This window comes from Canis lupus, chromosome X, assembly GCF_048164855.1.
Source record: "Canis lupus baileyi chromosome X, mCanLup2.hap1, whole genome shotgun sequence".
NCBI lineage: Eukaryota > Metazoa > Chordata > Mammalia > Carnivora > Canidae > Canis > Canis lupus.
Window position 1 is genome coordinate 31,830,536 of NC_132876.1, and position 20,702 is coordinate 31,851,237.

Here is a 20,702-nt window from a genome sequence, read left to right on the forward strand (position 1 = left end):
AGGACCTGAAACACAAGCAGAATCGGCTGTGTTGTTGATATGGCCATTCTGTGAAATGTATCCCGTGGTCCGTCATCCTTCCCTTGCGGTTATTTCAAGTGTAAGGCTGAGAAAGACACGGTTTTCTATCTAAATGAGACCTGCCGAGCCCCCTACGGAACTGGAAGAATGAGCGCTCCGAGCCGCTGGCAGCGGCGGCTTATTTACACGGATACGCCACCCCTTTCACATGGGCTGGACGCCACGTAGCCCTGGGGAAGGATTTTGCCGACGTACCCGGAACGGTTTCCACGTTTTTCTCAGCTTTAGGGAGGTTGCGCAGCGGCCTTCTGGGAGCCAAGGCAACGGAGACTTTCCCAGGCTCGTGAGAGTGTTCCCTGCTTTCGCGGCAGCGATGGCCCCCCTGTCCCGGTCTGCCTCCGGAGACGGAGGCCTCGGGTTCGGGGGTGGGGAAGCGTCGCAGTTCTTTCCGGAAGAGAGCGGAGCGCAGCCGGCCCGCCCGCTCCCCGCGGGCCCGCTGCTGTCCCCCGCGCAGCTGAGCCGTCGGGGGGGCGGCCTCGCCCCAGGCTCCCCACACCGGTCCTGCCGATCCGTCCGCGGCCTCGCTCTCCAGGGCCCGCCCTGCGCACCGCGGGGCACGCCCTCGCCTCGGCCCCCGCCGCGGAGCCCGCGCGCGCCTGCGAGTTGGGGGCGACGGCGGGGCCTGGCCTCCTGGGCGAGGAGAGAGGGGAGGTGAGTGAGACGGACGCACCTTCGCCCTGAGGAGCCCGCCGGCCTTCAGAGTCGCCTCCATCCTTCATCCCGCTGCTTAGTGTTCGCACTTCTCTGAACCCTTCTTCCTGCCTTGCGCCCGTTTTCATCTTGTTCTTCAGTCCGCCCGCGGTGGCCGCTTATTCGCCCCTTGGCTCCCTTAACGTTCTTCTGTCCTCGGGTGCGCGCCTCCAGTGCCCTGGTCTCCCGCCGCCTCCCATCCTCTAGTGGACATGGCCAAGGGTCGCAGATTTATGTAAAGCATTTATATTCGCGTTAAGTTGCCATTCATGAGCATGTTTTTATACTCCGCTGGACTGAGTTCGTGGAAAGGAGGATTTTATTCATTACAGAATTCACAGCGTCTAGCGCATCCATTGCGTGTTGGATGAGCAGATCGGTTTGAGATAACAGGTATGTAAGTGGAATATGTAGGGAGTTTGGAAGGGTCGAGGTTACGGTTGTCGTTGTTAGTTTTTTGTTTTTTGTTTTTGTTTTTGTTTTGATGATCGCTGTGCCCAGTGTGGGGCTCCAGTTGACAACCCCAAGATCAAGAGTTGCACGCTCTACCGACTGTGCCAGCCAGGCGCCTGGAAACGGGTTTAAATTAGAAAGTAGAACCTTTCTCCAAGAGGTGATTGGATGAGTGTAGAAAAAGTGATGTGCTCTACTGGATTTGAGGCTACCTACAAAGGTTTTGTTAAAAGGGGTCTCACTCTTGGGCGCCTGGGTGGCTCAGGCTGTGATCCCAGAGTTCCGGGATTGGAGCCCCACATCTGGCTCCCCGCAGGGAGCTTGCTTCTCCCTCTGCCTGTGTCTCTGCCTCTCTCTCTCTCAGAAATAAATAAAATCTAAGAAAAGAAAAGGGAGGTCTCACTCTTGACCTAAGAAAGGAGGAGGGTGAGATCGGCTTTCCTCTAATGAAAGTGAATATTGTAGTGGAAAGGTAGTTTAAGAAAGAGAAGGAAAAGAGTTTTAATTATTGCTGTGTGAGTGTTATGTCTACTGTTTATTGAACGTCAGATACCCCATACTGAGGGCCTTGAATGTGTTTTAAAAAATTAGAAATTTAAAAATCATTATAGGCATTGAGAGTTAGGTTGAAATTACAACAGTTGGGCCATGTCTTGATTATTCCTTTTCTTCCTAGCAGTGGGAGGTAATAAAGCATAGTGAGGAGGCGAGTCTCTGGATTCAGACTGACGGAGTTTGAAGCTCTGCTTTGCCACTTATTACCTGTGTGGCCTTGAGTGTCAAGAGTTTAGCAAAGCTGCTCCACGGTACTGCTGTCTGGGCATCCATTTGGTTTCGTCAAGTGGCCTGCAGGGACCTTAAACTTACACTAGCCCTGCCTCATGCAAGCACATGCCCTAGATAGCAGCCCTCAAAATCACAGGCAAATGTTAAGTTCCTGGTATGACTTCCCCAATAGCCCTTGTGATCAACTGTTCCCCTGCCTCCCAGTGCCTGTTTGCTCTATAGGTCCCTTAGATAAGATCCCTGTGGGGCTTACCAAAACTCCACTCTTTTGGTTTAAATTGATGGATCTGGCCCTAACCTGGGAACTCCAAAGCCCTACGTCCAGAGACCCTAGTAAAGGCACTTGCCTCAGGTCCCTAGTCTCTATCTGCACTCTGCCCTGACCTCCTTGTGTGGCCTTTGGAGGCATTCCCTGTACTTCTTCCAGGTCTTGTGAGTAATTAACTGCTCTCTTTTAGTTTCTCTTGTGGTCTGGTGAACTTTGGCTCACCATCCTGCACCCTGTGTTCTACCTAACAAATGTTAATTGAACAAAGTCAGAGCATTGGGCAAGTTATTTAACCTCCCTAGTTTCATTTATTCACCTGTAGAAAGGGAATAAAAATAGTGCTGATATTTTTAGGGTTGTTGTAATGAGTTAGTGCCTGGAACAGAATATACATTCCTGTTAGCTACTAGGGTTTCATGCCTGGGAGCAGAAAGAGTAAAAGCAGTTCTGAGTTCGTTCACTGAAGACCTACATCCGAGTTAAATGTTTCAGAACAATGCCCCCAGTCTGTGTCAATCAAACCAAACAGCTTCTTATTTTAGAATTCTAACTAAAAGATGAAAGAACGATTTGCATTTGTGCATGTGGCACATAAATAATTTATCTTACTAGTGCAGATGAAACCAGGCAGCAGTAGAGACTATTTTAATGGTGTCCTGTTTACCTTGTGGGTGAGGGAGGGGTTTCCCTCCTGGCGTTAATGGGGAGGCTGAACACAGGACATCTGACACTGGACAGATGAGATCCATAGGCTGGCAGAGTACTGAAACCTACTACTCAGGGATAAAATCTGTAACTGGGCCCATCCCTTATAATAAAGAGGTTTTTTTTTTTTTTTTTTTTTTTGGCTAGGGGATCTTATCTACAGGAGCAGAGTGGGGAGAAGAATCTGCAGTTAGGCCATTGGTTTTCCCAGATGTCAAGGCAGTACATAATAATAGGCCTTAATTTTACGCCGTACACCACAAGAACTGTGTGCCTTTGCAGCCTGGCAAGCATCATTGGTCCCTATAGTCCTCAAATTTTCCAAGAACTGTTATTTGTATGTTTATTTTTAGATTGCTTCTTGAAGTGGGAGACCCTCTCAATCTAACTCTGCATTGTTCTGATTGATACCTTTCCCCCTGAATAAATAAAAATTTATTTAAACAAACCAAATATGTTTATTTTTTTTAAGATTTTTTATTTATTTATTCACAAGAGACACAGAAAGAGAAGAAGAGACATAGGCAAAGGGAGAAGCAGGCTCCATGCAGGGAGCCCGATGTGGGATTCGATCCTGGATCCCAGGATCACACCCTGAGCGAAAGGCAGACGCTCAACCGCTGAGCCACTCAGGCATCCCAAATATGTTTATTTTGTAAGGATTTTTTTGAAAAACCAAACAGACACAAAAGCGGCTAGATTTTGCAGAATTGTGCCCATTTTTTTTCTTTTCAGTTTGCACATAACAAAAGTTGAAACAGAAGAAATGACAAATAGAGTAAGAACTTTAAAAATTATTTGTGTCCTCCAAAGAGCAACAGTGTACTACTCCTTTTCCAAAAAGAAGCTAAAGGGGAAGCATAGAGTGGGAACAAACTCTGAATCTCAATGAATACAACTTTTGTGACCTGGAACTTTTCAGAGCTCCCTGTACTGCCCTCTACTTCTAATACTTCATTTTTTTAAAATTGTCTTTACTAATTCTCGGGTTTCTGAAAACCAAAGCTTTAACCAGATTCAAATAGATTTCTTTCTCCTTTCATAAATATGTACAAACAAATGAAACTTGTTTCCAAATGTAAAACTGTGTCACATATTACAGAAGACAAATGAGCAATCAGGAACTATGTCATGCAGGAGGCAGAAGAGATGCACTTGACAGCCTCCCCAGGCTGCATTTCTAGCATGGCTACTCAGGCTGGCTGCAGTCTGTACCATTTGCATTATAACATCAATCCTAAGTGTTGAATTTACATTTATGATGAGTTTTTAATAATTTAAAGTTTAAAATGTAAAGGGAAAATAGGACTTAACTGGACCTATTGAATTGGACCTATTTATCTCCAGATAAATAGGCGCGCGCACACACACACGCACCCCATACACCCCACAATTTAGCCACTGAGTTATAATTTGGATGCCTGTATCTTCTAGGAGATTAAAGGGGGAGAGGATTGAAGATTTAGGAGCTCCTGAAGTATGTATATTGTCTACAGAGAATCCTTGTTATGGACTGAATTGTGTGTCTCCCCCCCCCCCATTCAAATGTTGAATCCTAATTTTCAAAGTGACTGTATTTAGCAATATAGCCTTTAGGGGCACCTGGTTGGTTCAGTCTTGGGTTAAGCTTCTTTCTGCCATCTGTTCGGGTCATGATCCTGGGGTCCTGGGATCATGCCCTGCATCCAGCTCCCTGCTCAGTAAGGAGTTTGCTTTTCCCTCTGCACTCTCCCCCCCCAATTCATGCTCATGCGTGGTCTCTCTCTCTCTCAAATAAATAATCTTAAAAAAATAAAGCCTTTAGAGAAGTAATTTAGGTTAAATGAGGTCATAAGGCTAGAGCCTGAATTCAGTAGGACTGGTATCCTTAGAACAGGAAGTGATACCAGATATCTCCCCACCACCTTCCCATGTGTACACAGAGGAAAGGCCATGTAAGGACACAGGAAGAAGTCGCCAGTCTACAGGTGAGGAAGAGAGGCCTTCCAGAAATCAGTCTTTTTTTTTTTTTTTTTTTCAGAAATCAGTCTTGATGGTACCTTGATCTTGGTTTCCTAACCTCCAGAATGGCGAGAAAATAAATTTCTGTTGTTCAAGCCACCCAGTATATTTTGTTATGGTATTCTTTTACTTTACAAAACAAAAAAATTGTTTAAAAAATAAAAACATGGCATATATCTAAGAATTCAAACATGTTGCTGGTGGATTTTAGGATGCTAAGTGTTCTTTTTTTTTAAGATTTAATTTATTTATTAGAGAGCACAAGCAGGGGGAGTGGCAGGGGGATAGGGCGAAGCAGGCTCCCCACTGAACAGGGAGTCCAATGTGGGACTCGATCCCAGGACCCTGGGCACTTAACCTACTGAGCTACCCAGTCACCCTGCTAAGTATTCTCTCTCTTTTTTTTAAGATTTTATTTATTTATTCATGCGAGAGGCAGAGACACAGGCAGAGGGAGAAGCAGGCTCCCTGCAGGGAGCCCGATGTGGGACTCAATCCCAGGACTGTGGGATCACACCCTGAGCCAAAGGCAGATGCTCAACCGCTGAGCCACCCAGGCGTCCCGTTTGTTAGCATTTTGACATTGTTTTTTCAGATATGGGATTTTTTCTTCTTTTTCTTTTTTCAAATATTTTATTTATTTATTTGAGTGAGCAAGAGAGAGAGCACGCATACGAGCAGGGGCAAAAGGAGAGAGAGAAGCAGACTCCCCTTCTGAGCAGGGAGCCTGATGAGGGGCTTGATCCCGAATCCCGGGATCATGACCTGAGCTGAAGGCAGAAGCTTTACCAACTGAGCCACCCAGGCACCACCAAATAAGGGATTTTTGCTGAGGTATCCAAGGTAGATTACAAATATCATACTTTGATGCTAAATATCTCTGTTTGCAGCTCTTTTATTAAAAAAAAGACATTTTCCTACTTAACCACAGTACCATTATCTCACCCATTAGATTAGCCCTGGGTGTTCTGGGCCCCAGGGCCACCAGAATATCCATCTCCATTTGGGCTCCAGAACAAAAATGGCATTATAGGGTCCATCTAAGATTATGATGGCAACATGACCCTTGGCAACAGGGGACATATTTTTGAGAATTAAAACTTTCTGATGGGGATGCCTGGGTGGCTCAGTGGTTGAGCGTCTGCCTTCAGCTCAGGGTATGATCAGGGTTCCCAGATCAAGTCCTGCATTGGGCTCCTCACAGGGAGCCTGCTTCTCCCTCTGCCTATGCTTCTGCCTCTCTCTCTGTGTCTCTCATGAATAAATAAATAAAATCTTTAAAACAAAACACTAAAAAAATGTGTTCTGATGTCTCCAACACTTGGCCCTCCTAGTCTTCTTTTTGTTTTAGTTAAGAGTCTCTTATGGTTTGTCTCCCTTTCTGTTCGCATCTTATTTTATTTTTCCTGCCCTTCTATGTTCATCTGTTTTGTTTCTTAAATTCCACATATGGGTGAAATCATACAGTATTTGTCTTTCTCTGGTTGATTTATTTCGCTTAACATAATACCCTCTAGTTCCATCCTTGTCATTGCAAATGGCAAGGTATCATTCTTCTTCTTTTTTTTTTTTTTAAGATTTTGTTTGAGGACAGGGGAAAGAAAGAGAACATGAGCAGAGTGTGGGGGTGGGCAGGGAGGCAGGAAAGGGGACAGAGGGAGAAGCAGACTCTGCTGAGCATGGAGCCCCATGCAGGGCTCAATCCTAGGACTCTAGGATCATGACCCAAGTGGAAGGCAGCTACTTAACTGACAGAGCCACCAAGGCTCTTCAAGATTTCATTCTTCATGATGGCTGCATAATATTCCTCTGTGTGTGTGTGTGTGTGTGTGTGTGTGTGTATACATATATAATAGCCCAGATGTCCATTGACAGATGAATGGATATCTGGGCTATTGTGGCTATTGTGGACACTGCTGCTATAAACATTGGGATGTAGGTGCCCCTTCAAATCACTATATTTGTGTCCTTTGGATAAATACCTAGTAATATAATTGCTGGGTCATAGAGTAGTTCTATTTTTAACTTTTAACTTTTTGAGGAACCTCCATACTGTTTTTCATAGTGGCTGCACCAGTTTGCATTCCCACCAACAGTGTATGAGGGTTCCCCTTTCTCTGCATCCTAACCAACAACTGTTGTTTCCTGAGTTGTTAATTTTAGCCATTCTGACCAGTGTGAGATGGTATCTCATTGTGGTTTTGATTAGTATTTTCCTGATGCCCAGTGATGTTGAGCATTTTTTATATGTCTGTTGGACATTTGTATGTCTTTTGGAGAAATGTTCATGTCTTCTGCCTACTTCTTGACTGAATTTGTTGTGTTTTGGATGTTGAGTTTGATAATTTCTTTATAGAATATAAAGATTATAGTTCTTTATCTTTTTTTCTTTATCTTTTTTTAAGGATTATTTATTTATTCATGAGACATACAGAGAGAGAGGGGGGCAGAGACACAGGCAGAGGGAGAAGCAGGCTCCATGCAGGAAGCCTGATGTGGGACTCGATCCCGGGACCCCAGGATCAGGCCCTGGGCTGAAGATGGCGCTAAACCGTTGAGCCACCGGGGCTGCCCTATAGTTCTTTATCAGATAAGATATTTGCAGATATCTTCTCCCATTCTGTAGGTTCCCTTTTAGTTTTGTTGACAGTTTCCTTTGCTGTGCAGAATCTTTTTATCTTCATGAAGTCCCAGTAGTTCACTTTTGCTTTTGTTTCCCTTGCCGCTGGAGATGTATCTAGCAAGAAGTTGCTGCAGCTGAGGTCACAGAGGTTGCTGCCTGTGTTCTTTTCTCAGATTTTGATGGATTCCTGTCTCACATTTAAGTCTTTCATCCATTTTGAGTTTATTTTTGTGTGTGGTATAAGAGAATGTTCCACTTTCATTCTTTGCACGTGGCTGTCCAATTTTCCCAGCACCATTTGTTGAAGAGACTGTCCTTTTTCCAGTGGATAGTCTTTCCTGCTTTGTCGAAGATGAGTTGACCATCAAGTTGAGGGTCCATTTCTGGGATTGCTGTTCTGTTCCATTGATCTATGTGTCTGTTTTGTGCCAGTACCACACTGTCTTGATGATCACAGCTTCGTAGTACAGTTTGAAGTCTGGAATTCTGATGCTTCCAGCTTTGTTTTTCTTTTTCAACATTCCTTTGGTTTTTCAGGGTTCTTTTCTGGTCCATATGAATTTAAGGATTGTTTGTTCCAGCTCTGAAAAATGCTGACGGTATTTTGATAGGGATTGCATTGAATGTGTAGATTGTTTTGGGTAGCATTGATCCTTTGGCTCAGGATCAGGACCTGAGCCAAAGGTTGACACTCAACCACTGAGCCATCCGGACACCCCAATAATTGTTTTTCCAATCCATAAGCATAGAATGTTTTTCTATATCTTTGTGTCTTTCTCAATTTCTTTCATAAGTGTTCTATAGTTTTCAGAGTACAGATCCTTTACTACTTTGGTTAGGTTTATTCCTAGGTATCTTATGGTTTTTTTTGTTTTGTTTTGTTTTTTTGTTTGTTTTTTTTTTTGTTTTTTTTTATCTTATGGTTTTTGATGCAATTGTAAATGCAATCAATTCCTTGATTTCTCTTTGTGCTACTTCATTATTAGTGTATAGAAATGCAACAGATTTCTGTACATTGATTTTATATCCTGTGACTTTGCTGAATTCATGTATCAGTTCTAACAATTTTGGGGTGGAATCTTTTGATTTTTTTTAAAGATTTTTATTTATTTATTTGATAGAGTGTGCACAAGCAGGGGGAGCAACAGAGGGAGAGGGAGAAGCAGGCTCTCCACTAAGCAGGGAGCCCGATGTGGGGCTCTGTCCCAGGACCCTGGGATCATGACCTAAGTGGAAGGCAGACTCTTAACTGACTGAGCCACCCAGGCACCCTTCCTCTTTTGGGTTTTCTACATGACCCATCATGTCATCTGTGAAGAGTGAAAGTTTGACTTCTTTGCCAATTTAAATGCCTTTTATTTCTTTTTTTGGTCTGATGGCTGAGGCTAGGACTTCAGTACTATGTTGAACAGCAGTGACGAGAGTGGACATCCCTGCCATGTTCTGACCTTAGGGAAAAAGCTCTCAGTTTTCCCCCATTTAGGATGATACTCACTATGGGTTTTTCATATATGGCTTTTATGATATTTTTTTTTAAATTTTTTTAAGGTATTTATTTATTTATTTGTGATAGTCACAGAGAGAGAGAGAGGCAGAGACACAGGCAGAGGGAGAAGCAGGCTCCATGCACCGGGAGCCCGATGTGGGATTCGATCCCGGGTCTCCAGGATCGCGCCCTGGGCCAAAGGCAGGCGCCAAACCGCTGCGCCATCCAGGGATCCCTGGCTTTTATGATATTGAGATATGCTCCCTCTATCCCTATACTGCAGAGAGTTTTTATTAGGAAAGGATGCTGTTGGGATACCTGGGTGGCTCAGTGGTTGAGAGTCTGCCTACAGCTCAGGGCGTGATCCCAGGATCCAGGATCAAGTCCCACATCAGGCTCCTTGCAGGGAGCATGCTTCTCCCTCTGCCTGTGTCTCTGCTTCTCTCTCTCTCTGTCTCTCATGAATAAATAAAATTTTTAAAAATCTTTAAAAAAAAAGGATGCTGTATTTTGTCAAATGCTTTTTCTGCTTCTATTGAGAGGATCATATGGTTCTTGTCCTTTCTTTAATTAACGTAGTGCATCATGTTGATTAATTTGTAGATGTTGAACCAGTCTTGTAGCCTAGGCATAAATCCCACTTGGTCATGGTGAATAATCCTTTTCATATACTGTTGGATCCTATTGACTAGTAACTTGGTGAGAATTTTGGCATCCATGTTCATCAGGGATATTGGTCTATAATTCTTTTTAGTGGAGTCTTTGGTCTTGGGATCAAGGTAATGCTGGCCTTATAGAATGAGTTTGAAAGTTTTCCTTCCATTTCTGTTTTTTTTAAAGATTTTATTTATTTATTCATGAGTGGCACAGAGAGAGACAGAGACAGACACACAGGCAGAGGGAGAAGCAGGCTTCCCACAGGGAGCCTGATGCAGGACTCGATCTCAGGACCCCAGGACCACGCCCTGAGCCAAAGGCAGATGCTCAACCACTGAACCACCCAGGCGTCCCCCATTTCTATTTTTTGAAACAGCTTCAGAAGAGTAGGTATTAATTCATCTTTAAATGTTTGGTAGAAGTCCACTGGGAGGGCCATCTGGCCCTGGACTATTGTTTGTTGGGAGATTTTTTTTTCAAGATTGATTGATTGATTGATTGATTGATTGATTCATGAGAGATACAGAGAAAGAGGCAGAGACAGAGGGAGAAGCAGACTTCCTGTGGGGAGCCCCATTCAGGACTCGATCCCAGGACGGGATCATGACCTGAGCCACCCAGGTGCCCCTGTTGGGAGATTTTTGATTACTGATTCAATTTCTTTGTTGGTTATGGGTGTGTTCAGGTTTTCTATTTCTTCCTGTTTTAGTTTTGGTAGTGCAAAGTTTCTAGGAATACATGCATTTCTTCCAGATTGCCTAGTTTGTTGGCATATAATTGCTCTTAATATTGCCCTATATTTGTATTTCTTAGGTGTTTGTTATTATCTCTCCTCTTCCATTCATGATTTTATTTATTTGGGTCCTTTCTCTTTTTGATTAGTCTGGCTAGGGGTTTATCGATCTTATTCTTTCAAAGAACCAGCTTTTAGTTTCATTGATCTGTTCTTTTTTTTTTCTATATCATTGATTTCTGCTCTAATCTTTATTATTTCGCTTCTCCTGCTGGATTTAGGCCTCATTTGCTGTTCTTTCTCCAGCTCCTTTAGGTGTAAGATTAGTTTGTGTGTTTGAGACTTTCTTCTTTCTTGAGAAAGGCTTGTATTGCTCTTAGGTCTGCCTTTGCTGTATCTCAAAGGTTCTGAACTGTCGTGTGTGTTTTTTTTAAAAGATTTATTTATTTATTTATTCATGAAAGAGAGAGAGAGAGAGAGAGAGAGAGAGAGAGAGAGAGAGAGAGGCACAGACACAGGCAGAGGGAGAAGCAGGCTCCAGGCAGAGAGCCTGATGTGGGACTCGATTCTGGGTCTCCAGGATCACACCCTGGGCTGAAGGCGGCGCTAAACTGCTGGTCCACCAGGGCTGCCCTGAACTGTCGTGTTTTTGTTTTCATTTGTTTCCATGTATTTTTTAAATTTTTCTTTAATTCCCCGGTTGACCCATTCATTCTTAAGTAGGATGCTCTTTTTTTTTTTTTTTTTAAATTTATTTATGATAGTCATAGTCACAGAGAGAGAGAGAGAGAGAGGCAGAGACACAGGCAGAGGGAGAAGCAGGCTCCATGCACCGGGAGCCCGACGTGGGATTCGATCCCGGGTCTCCAGGATCGTGCCCTGGGCCAAAGGCAGGCACCAAACCGCTGCGCCACCCAGGGATCCCAGTAGGATGCTCTTTAACCTGCATTTATTTATGTTCCTTCCAAATTTTCTCTTGTGATTGAGCTCAAGTTTTAACGTATCATGGTCAGAAAATATGCATGGTATAATCTCAGTCTTTTTTGTGACCCAGTCTGATTTGTGACCCAGCATGTGATTTATTTTGGAGAATGATCCATGTGCATTCTGTTGCTTTAGGATGAAATGCTCTGAAAAATCTGTGAAGGGGACGCCTGCATGGCTCAGCAGTTGAGTGTCTGCCTTTGGCTTGGAACGTGATCCCCGAGTGCCGGGATCAAGTTCCACATAAGGCTTCCTGCATGGGGCCTGCTTCTCCCTCTATGTCTCTGCCTCTCTCTGTGTGTCTTTCATGAATGAATAAATAAAAAAATCTTTCAAAAAAATCCATGGAGGCCACCTGGTGCAGTGTGTCATTCAAAGCCCTTGTTTCCTTGTTGATCTTCTGCTTAGATGATCTGTCCATTGCTGTGACTGGGGTGTCAAAATCCCCTACTATTATTGTATTATTATCAATGTTCCTTTAATTTTGTTGTTAATTGGTTTATATATTTGGCTGCTCCCAAATCAGGGGCATAAATATTTACAATTGTTAAATCTTCTTGTTTGATACTCTTTTATTATAAGTGTCCCTCTTTATCTCTTATTCCAGTCTTTGGTTTAAAATCTAGTTTGATAATAAGGATGGCTATTCCAGCTTTCTTTTGATGTCCTTTAGCATGATTAATGGTTCTCCACCTCCTTACTTTCAATCTGGAGGTATCTTTACATCTAAAATGAGTCTTTTGTAGACTGCATATTGTGATGAATCTTGGTTTTTAAAAATATTTATTTGCAGAGAGAGAGAGCACAAGCAGGGGAACAACAGAGGAAGAAGGAGAAGCAGACTCACTGTTGAGCATGGAGCCCTATATGGGGCTTGATCCCAGGACCCAGAGATCCTGACCTGAGCCAAAGGCAGCTGCTTACCCGACTGAGCCACCCAGGTACCCCTAGGTTTTGTTTTTTTAATCTAATCTGATACCCTATGTCTCTTGATTAGAGCATTTAGCCCATTTACATTCAGAGTAATTGTTGAAAGATATGAATTTAGTGCCATTATATTACCTGTAAAGTCACTGTTTCTGTAGATTGTCTGTTCCTTCTATTCTTAATGAGAGCCTTGCTGGATAAAGTATTCTTGGCTGCATATTTTTCCTATTTAGCACACTGAATATATCATGCCAGTTCTTTCTGGCTTGCCAGGTCTCTGTGGACAGGTCTGCTGCCAGTCTAATGTTTGTATCCTTGTACGTTAAGGACCTCTTGTCCTGAGCTGCATTCAGGATTTTCTCTTTTATCTCTGAAATTTGCAAGCTTCACTAATATATGTTGTGGTGTTGACCTATTTTTATTGATTTTTGAGAGGGGTTTCTCTGTGCCTCCTGGACTTGAATGCCTATTTCCTTCGTCAGATTAGGGAAGTTCTCAGCTATAATTTGTTCAAATAAACCTTCTGGCCCTCCCTTCCTTTTCTGGGACCCCTATTATCCAGATACTATTTTGCTTTATGGTATCACTGATTTCTCAAAGTCTCCCTTGTGGTTTAGTGGTTGTTTTTCTCTCTTTTGCTCAGCTACACTTTCTTTCTTTTCTTTTTCTTTTCTTTAAAGGTTTTTACTTATCTGATAGAGCACAAGCGGAGGGAGCAGCAGGGAGAGGAAGAAGCTGACTCCTCACTGAGCAGGGAGCCGGATGCGGGGCTAGATCCCAAGTGCCCAGGATTGTGACCTGAGCCGAAGGCAGTTGGCCAACTGACTGAGCCACCCAGGTGCCCCTCAGCTATTTTCCATCATTTTGTCTTCTACATCATAGACTCTCTCTCCTGCCTCCTTTATCCTTACTGTTAGAGCTTCCCTTTTAGACTGCATCTCTATAATACCATTTTTAATTTTGGCCTGATTAGATCTTAGTTCTTTTATTTCTACCATAACGGATTCTCTAGTGTCTTTCATGCTGTTTTCAAGCCCAGCTAGTATCTTTATAATCGTTTTTTTTTTTTTTTATGATAGTCACACACACAGAGAGAGAGAGAGGCAGAGACACAGGCAGAGGGAGAAGTAGGCTCCATGCACCGGGAGCCCGACGTGGGACTCGATCCCGGGTCTCCAGGATCGCGCCCTGGGCCAAAGGCAGGCGCTAAACCGCTGCGCCACCCAGGGATCCCCTTTATAATTGTTTTGAATTCTAGTTCTGATTTCTTACTTATATCCATATTGATTAAATCCCTGGCAGTGAGTATATCCTTCCATTCTTTCTTTTGGGGTGAGTTTCTCTGCCTTGTCCTTATGTCCAGAAAAGAATAGAAGACAGAAAAGACAAAAATAACACCACCACCACCTGAAAAAGAAACAAACCAGAAGAAAACACAAACAATACAAAATAAGAAAAATCAAACAAGAAGTAAAACAGAACAAAACAATGAACTAGATCCCAAAATAGGAAAAAAAGGAAAAACTTATATATGTTCAAAAATAAAACAAAATATAATGAAAGGGAACCAAATATATATACATATACATGTGTGTATATATATACATATATATGAACACTTTTATATAAAAATTAAAAATAATTTAACAATTGAAAAAGTAAGGGGCACGTGGGTGGCTCAGGGGTTGAGCGTCTGCCTTCGGCTCAGGTCGTGATCCCGGGGTCCGGAATCTAAAATTTAACAAAAATCCCTTACCCCTGGACAAGCAGATCCCGGGGTCACATCGGGCTCCCTGCAGGGAGTCTGCTTCTCCCTCTGCCTGCGTCTCTGCCTCTCTCTTTCATGAATAAATAAATAAAATCATTTAAAAAAATTTTTTTGAAAAAATAATAGCTAAAAAGGAAAAAAAAACAAAACTGAAAGACTAAAGGATAATAAAAGACCATGAATGCTGTATACTGTTTTCCCTGATCGCTGAAGTTCTACAGTCCTGTATGATCATTAACCTTGGTATTAGCCGGAAGCTCCTGCTGGTGTCTGGGGGCGGGGTTTGTTGCACTGATTCTCAGTTGTCCTTGCCTGGGCGGAACTGCACCTTCCTTGCCAGGGGGCCCGGCTCAGTGTAAGCGGCTCCAGATTGCACTATGTGGTGCTGTTTTGCTCTTTGCTGGCTTTCAGCACTGATGTGGGGGATGAATATGGCAGGGCCCCCATCTCTAGCCCCCGAGCTGAAAGTTTGCACCCCCCACTCTTCAGTGAGCCCTCACGGAAAAGCAGTCACTCTTGTCTCCCTGGTTTCTGCCCACACTCTGTGTTCACCCAGCCTGTGACCGAGCATTTTTATCTTAGGCATGTGACCCAGTGTCGAGTCTCCAAACTTCACAGACTCCTATGGCACAGACCCACACCATTCCTCTCAGGGGAGGGCAGGGGTCTCTGGGCGCTTCTGCCTTTTGCCCGGCTCCTGCCCGGGAGAGTAGTCCTGCAAGTGGGCAGCAGTTCTCTGTTTATGGCAACAGCAAGCAAAGTCCGCGCCTAGGCCCGCTCTTTGCACCCAGCTTCCCCACTCTGATGCCTGGGAACCCTGCTGCACTCAGGCACCACTGTTCTTGTGGCCCTGGGGATCCTGAGACCACACCGTCCCACCTGGGATTCCGCCCCCACTTCACTACCTGAACACCTTTAGGCCAGGGACGTCCCCCACCAGAGCAGACTTCTAAACGTTCTGATTTTGTGCTCGGCTACTTCTAATACTTTGTAGTAGCCTTCTTAAGTAGGCTTCTTCCCCTCCACCTAGCCTCCAGTATATCGCTATATCACCTCAGGTTCACATTTTGGCACCTCATACCTTCCAAAAAGTAGTCACCTTTCTAATTTTAGAATTGCAGCATTTCTTATCTCAGATCTCTGATCGATTTTGCAGGTATTCAGGTGATTTGATAACCATCTAGCTGAATTCCAGGGACCAGACACACTTAGGGTCCCCTATTCCTCTGCAGTCTTAACTCACCCCTGTTGTGCCCAAGATTGTGAATCCGAGAAACCACCAAGGAGCCGACACCGATGCAAGTACACGAGGGTTTATTTACAAGCTCGAGCTTGGGTTCAAGTATACTCCACACAGCAGAGCAGGGGCTTGGACCCCTAAGTGGGTTACAGCTGGGTTTTTTATGGGCTGGTCTAGGGGATTTTCAGAAGAGGTGGAGGAATTTTTTTTTCTTTCCAATATGGGGAAAGGGTCGGGGAGTTTCTTATGATCTGATATGGGATTTCCTGCCGAGGACATTCTGCAGTTTTTCCTGTAAAGTTCAGCTCTTATTCCCAGGGGCCCAAGATGGCTGTACTTGTGCTAATGCTAAACTTGAGGTGGAATGGCCTTAATTTTTCTCGGCCTCCACAACCCCCAACAGTAACCCCTATCTCTGGTTTTGTATGCTTCAGCATTTCTCCCTATCTCGGATTTCTGTGAGCCTCGTCATGCAGCCCCTACCCGTGTCTCCCTTCCTAGTCCTGCATGTCATGGATGGACCTCCAGGGCATGGTGCTAAATTAAGTCAGTCAAAGACAAATATGGTATGATCTTACATGTGGAATCTATTTTTTTTAGAGATTTTATTTATTCATCTTAGAGAATGTGCACAAGTCAGGGAGAGAGGGAGAGGGAGAAGCAGGCTCCCTGCTGAGCCAGAAGCCCGATGTGGGGCTTGAACCCAGGATCTGGAGACCATGACCTGAGCAGAAGACAGATGCTCAACCATCTCAGCCACCCAGGTGCCCCTTACGTGTGGAATATAAAAAAATCCAAGGGGAGCCTGGGTGGCTCAGTTAAGCAGCCAACTCTTGATTTTGGCTCAGGCTCCTGGGATCGAGCTCTGAGTTGTGCTCTGCACTCAGTGGGGAGACTACTTGAGGATTCTCTCTCCCTCTCCCTCTGCTCGTCCCTTCATTCATGTTTGCACATGCTCTTGCTCGCTCTCTCTCTCAAATAAATAAATCTTTTTTTTTTAAACCCATAAAACAAGAAACCAAGCTTATAGAGAACAGATTGGCATTTGCTAGAGGTGGGAGATATAGGTGAAGAGGGTCAAAAGGTACAAACTTTTGGTTATAAGTCATGAGATATAATGTACGCATGATGACTAGTTAATAATACTGTACTGCATATTTTTAAAGTTGCTAAGAGGGTAGATCTTAAAGTTCTCAGCACAAGAAAAAAATTGTAACTGATGACATGTTAACTAGACTTAAATGATCATTTTGCATTGTATACAGACCATTATAACATTTCATTATGTTGTACACCTGAATCTAATGTATGTTGGTTATGCCTCAATAAAATTATTTTTTTAAAAAAACATTTCAGTTGACCTCACTGTCCACTCATCATCCATTATCCTAATTAACAGAATTTACATTGTATTTAATCCGTCTGGAAGTTTTCAAATTCTAAATTGTGACACTGTGGGCCTCCTCTCCCTGTCTGACTCTTTGCTTTTTCTCTCAGATTCAGGATCTAAGGCCCTTCCCCTGCATGAGTATGTAATTGTAAAGAAGGATTCACATGTAAAGAAGGATTCACATGCACCAGTAGTTAAACCTCCACAAACAGTCGGAGCCCACAGTGGGCTGTCATCCTGGCCAATATTAGGTCCCTGTTCCCAATACTTCATAAAACAGGTCTATTATATTTGCAAAAGAGTTAAGGAAAAGCATATGTTAAGAGTTTCTTGGAATTCAGGCTGTAGAGTTTGAAAGTAGATGAGAACATTTTCTTTCTTTTCAGAACTCCATCAAGGGACCACTACATAAACCCAGCGAAAGCAAGTCACCAAACTTTTTCTTTTCCTCTGAGTTTGCTTTGCCTGTTTGAGAAGGAAGAGGCCTGAGCCTCCCAAGTCCTGGCCACACCTGCCTGGTGAGCCCAGCTGTGGCCTTAGGTTGCAGCACTCAGGGGGCTGCTTTGTTTTTTTTTTTTTAACAAGACTTTTTTTTTCTTTTTTTTTTTAATTTATTTATTCATGATAGTCACACGGAGAGAGAGAGAGGCAGAGACACAGGCAGAGGGAGAAGCAGGCTCCATGCACCGGGAGCCTGATGTGGGATTCGATCCCGGGTCTCCAGGATCACGCCCTGGGCCAAAGGCAGGCGCCAAACCGCTGCGCCACCCAGGGATCCCAGGGGGCTGCTTTGTTGAGCTGCTTTTCAGACACCCACTGCTAGAGCCACATCCTGTTTCCAACAATGCATTCACACACGCTCTGCAGCAAAGCTAATAATGAGCTCATCCTGATTTTCCACCTGCAATACTTTGATAAAATTTCCCTGTCATCTCAAGTTATCACCGTTTGATCCCATGACACACAAATAAATCATCACTGCTTGAGAAAATGGAAAAGTAAAAAAAAAAAAAAAAGAAAATAGAAAAGTACTTCAAATTAACATAGGTACAAATCTACCTAAAATTGACAGCCTTCCCCTACCCATCAAATTCCAGAAAACCCACCTGTTTGTAATTGTACTGCCAAAAGCCGGGGGGGGGGGGGGGGGGCGGGGAATGTCCTTTAGACATTAGAAAATCCTCAAGAGAATATTTACTTATACCTTTGGTAAGAGCTTCATAACATTGAACTTGTGTGGCATCTGCAATCCCTGTGTCAGAACACCCATTTTCACCCTTTTTTTAGCAGTGGAAGTTTATCCATTGTTGTGTTTTTTTTTTTTTTTTGCTTTGGTTTTTAGACAAATTTAGGGATGCCTCTCCCTACATTGCTTTACCAAATGCTTAAAAACAACAGGAGGACTTGGACTGGAAGCTCTCTTCCTCCATCAGCCTCAAAATGACTAAGCAGACATTAGGCACTCCTATTCTGTGTTCTGTGGACAAATGGCTCCCTTGCACTAGTGCCAACATACTTAGAAAATCACTCATTTTAGCTCAGAGCTTCTGCTTGCTTTTTAATATTTTAAATAATTGAGTAGTTGAACTCTCTTATACGCAGCCGCTTCTCGGTGCATTAATGTTCCAGCATGACTACACAAGAAACAGATACTAGTTTACGAAGGGCTACCATATCCACCCTAAAGGATTTCTGTTAGGAGTTGAGCTTTATTGCAAAAAAAAAAAAAAAAAAATGGCTGGCAGCCCGGGTGGTTCAGCAGTTTAGCGCTGCCTTCGGCCCAGGGCGTGATCCTGGAGACCGAGGATCGAGTCCCACGTTGGGTTCCCTGCATGGAGCCTGCTTCTCCCTCTACTTGTGTCTCTGCCTCTCTCTCTCCCCCTGTGCCTCTCATGAATAAATAAAACCCTTCTTTAAAAAATTGCATATGTATAGCACAGGTGTAGAAAAATGGTTCTACTTTCATTTCCTTTAGGAATTAACATTTCCATTGGTAATGGGCAATTTCCATAATCTGGAATTTATCTGATTTTCTATCCCTTAAAGCCCCCAAATTCAAAACTTGTTTTCTGATCATGGAAAACAATAAAAATCAACATGAAAAAGCCCAGGACAAAAGTCCTGAAGCATGTTTTAGAATGGCTGCCTGGCCCAATTGCTTTTCACAGGTTGACTCACCTGCACTGTGGTTTCATTTACACCCATGCTTACTGCAAGCTCCTTTCTGAGAGGAGAAAATCACCAATGCCCGGTATTTGGAGATGTGGATGACATTAAATACACGGAGATTATTTCAGGCTTGTTTTGAGATTTCTATCCCCTTCATGCCCCTCCTCCCAGGACACTTATGTAAATACTCAGTTTGAGGTTTGCTTTAGGGGATGGTTTTGCCTCCCATGCAAAATATAATGTAGGACTAAATAAATCAGTAATCAAGGTACACTTTTTTTAAAAAATGATTTTATTTATTCATGAGAGACACAGGCAGAGACACAGGCAGAGGGAGAAGCAGACTGCCTGCAGGGAGCCCAATCAGGACTCAAACCCAGGACTGCGGGACCATGACCTGAGCAGAAGGCAGATGCTTAACCACTGAGCTACCCAGGTGTCCCCAAGGTACGCCGTTTAGTGCGGTACTTAACGTGAACATTAAAGTCATTGCAAAAATAACTTATGATATAAAAATTATCAAAATTTAAATATAGGTAGGACCTGATCCTGTACTTGCTCCACCGTGTCATGCACAGCCCCAATAAAACGTTATTTACAAAACAGGATTCTGACCGATGTTTCCCTACTTCCATTTTTTTTTAAGATTTATTTATTTATTTATTTATTTATGATAGACAGAGAGAGAGAGGCAGAGACAGGAGGAGAGAGAAGCAGGCTCCATGCCGGGAGCCCGACGTGGGACTCCAGGATCGCGCCCTGGGCCGAAGGCAGGCGCCAAACCGCTGAGCCACCCAGGGATCCCCCCTACTTGCATTTAAACCCTGCGTGATGGGCAGCCCCGGTGGCTCAGTGGCTTAGCCCCGCCTTCAGCCCAGGGCCTGATCTTCGAGTCCCGGGATCGAGTCCCACGTGGGGCTCCCTGCCTGGAGCCTGCTTCTCCCTCTGCCTGTGTCTCTGCCTCTGTGTCTCTCATGAATAAATAAATAAAGTCTTAAAAAAAAAACACTGCATGAAAATATTTGCCTTGATGGCCAGTGGGTTTGCCCCCACCCCGGAGTCTTGGGTGGGGGACCCTGGTGGCCTTCGGCCGGTTAGGTGGCTTTTGGCTCTGAAGACGGGGGCGGCGGGGGGGGGGGGGCTTGGCGGGCGAGCACGCGGCCGGGGCGTGGCCACGGTGTGGGCGGGGCGGGGCGGGGCGGGGCGGCGGCTGCAGGGCGCTGCCGGCAGGGGGCGCGCGCGGGCCGGGTGTCCTAACTGGCCGCTCAGCGGGCGGCTCCAGATTCCCGCGGGGCGCCGCCCGGGGAAGGGGCTTTGGAGCGTGGTGCGAGCCCGCCGCGGGCGCGGGCGCGGGCGGGGAAGCGGGAGAACGGAACTTCCCACCACGCCCCCGGGCCCTGGGAGACGCCGGGGAAAATGGCTCAGCGCTCGGCCTCGCGGGACGCAGGTCGGTGCAGGGCTGTCGCCCCGAGCTCCTCCAGGGCGAGGGACTGAGAGGTAGGGCTGGACAAGGCGCGGGGCCCCCGGCAGCCAAGCGACGGTAGTGCCGCTCGCCGTGTGGGCTCCGAGCACGACTCTTCCCTTCCGGCCGGTGGACAACTAATAGGTGGGACTCCGGGTGGGGGTCCGTTCGCACCCAGAGTCCGCGAACCCCGTGATTCGGACGAAGCGATTAACGTGAGGGCTGCTTGCTTCCAGTCTTTGCGATAATGAGCTGAAAGCGGAGCCCCTTGGGTGCTCA

The 20,702-nt window shown here is 44.8% G+C and overlaps 1 long non-coding RNA gene across 2 annotated transcripts; it reads left to right on the forward strand.

The window, feature by feature from the left end:
• Positions 1-255: 255 nt before the first annotated feature.
• Positions 256-16,752, forward strand: LOC140627971 (uncharacterized). 2 transcript variants are annotated; one of them, XR_012026443.1, is made up of 3 exons: positions 256-732; positions 12,261-12,408; positions 13,075-16,752. It is a non-coding gene; the product is annotated as an uncharacterized lncRNA (long non-coding RNA). The 2 variants fall into 2 exon arrangements; XR_012026442.1 differs by having other exon boundaries at positions 259-1,164.
• The last annotated feature ends 3,950 nt before the right edge of the window (positions 16,753-20,702 follow it).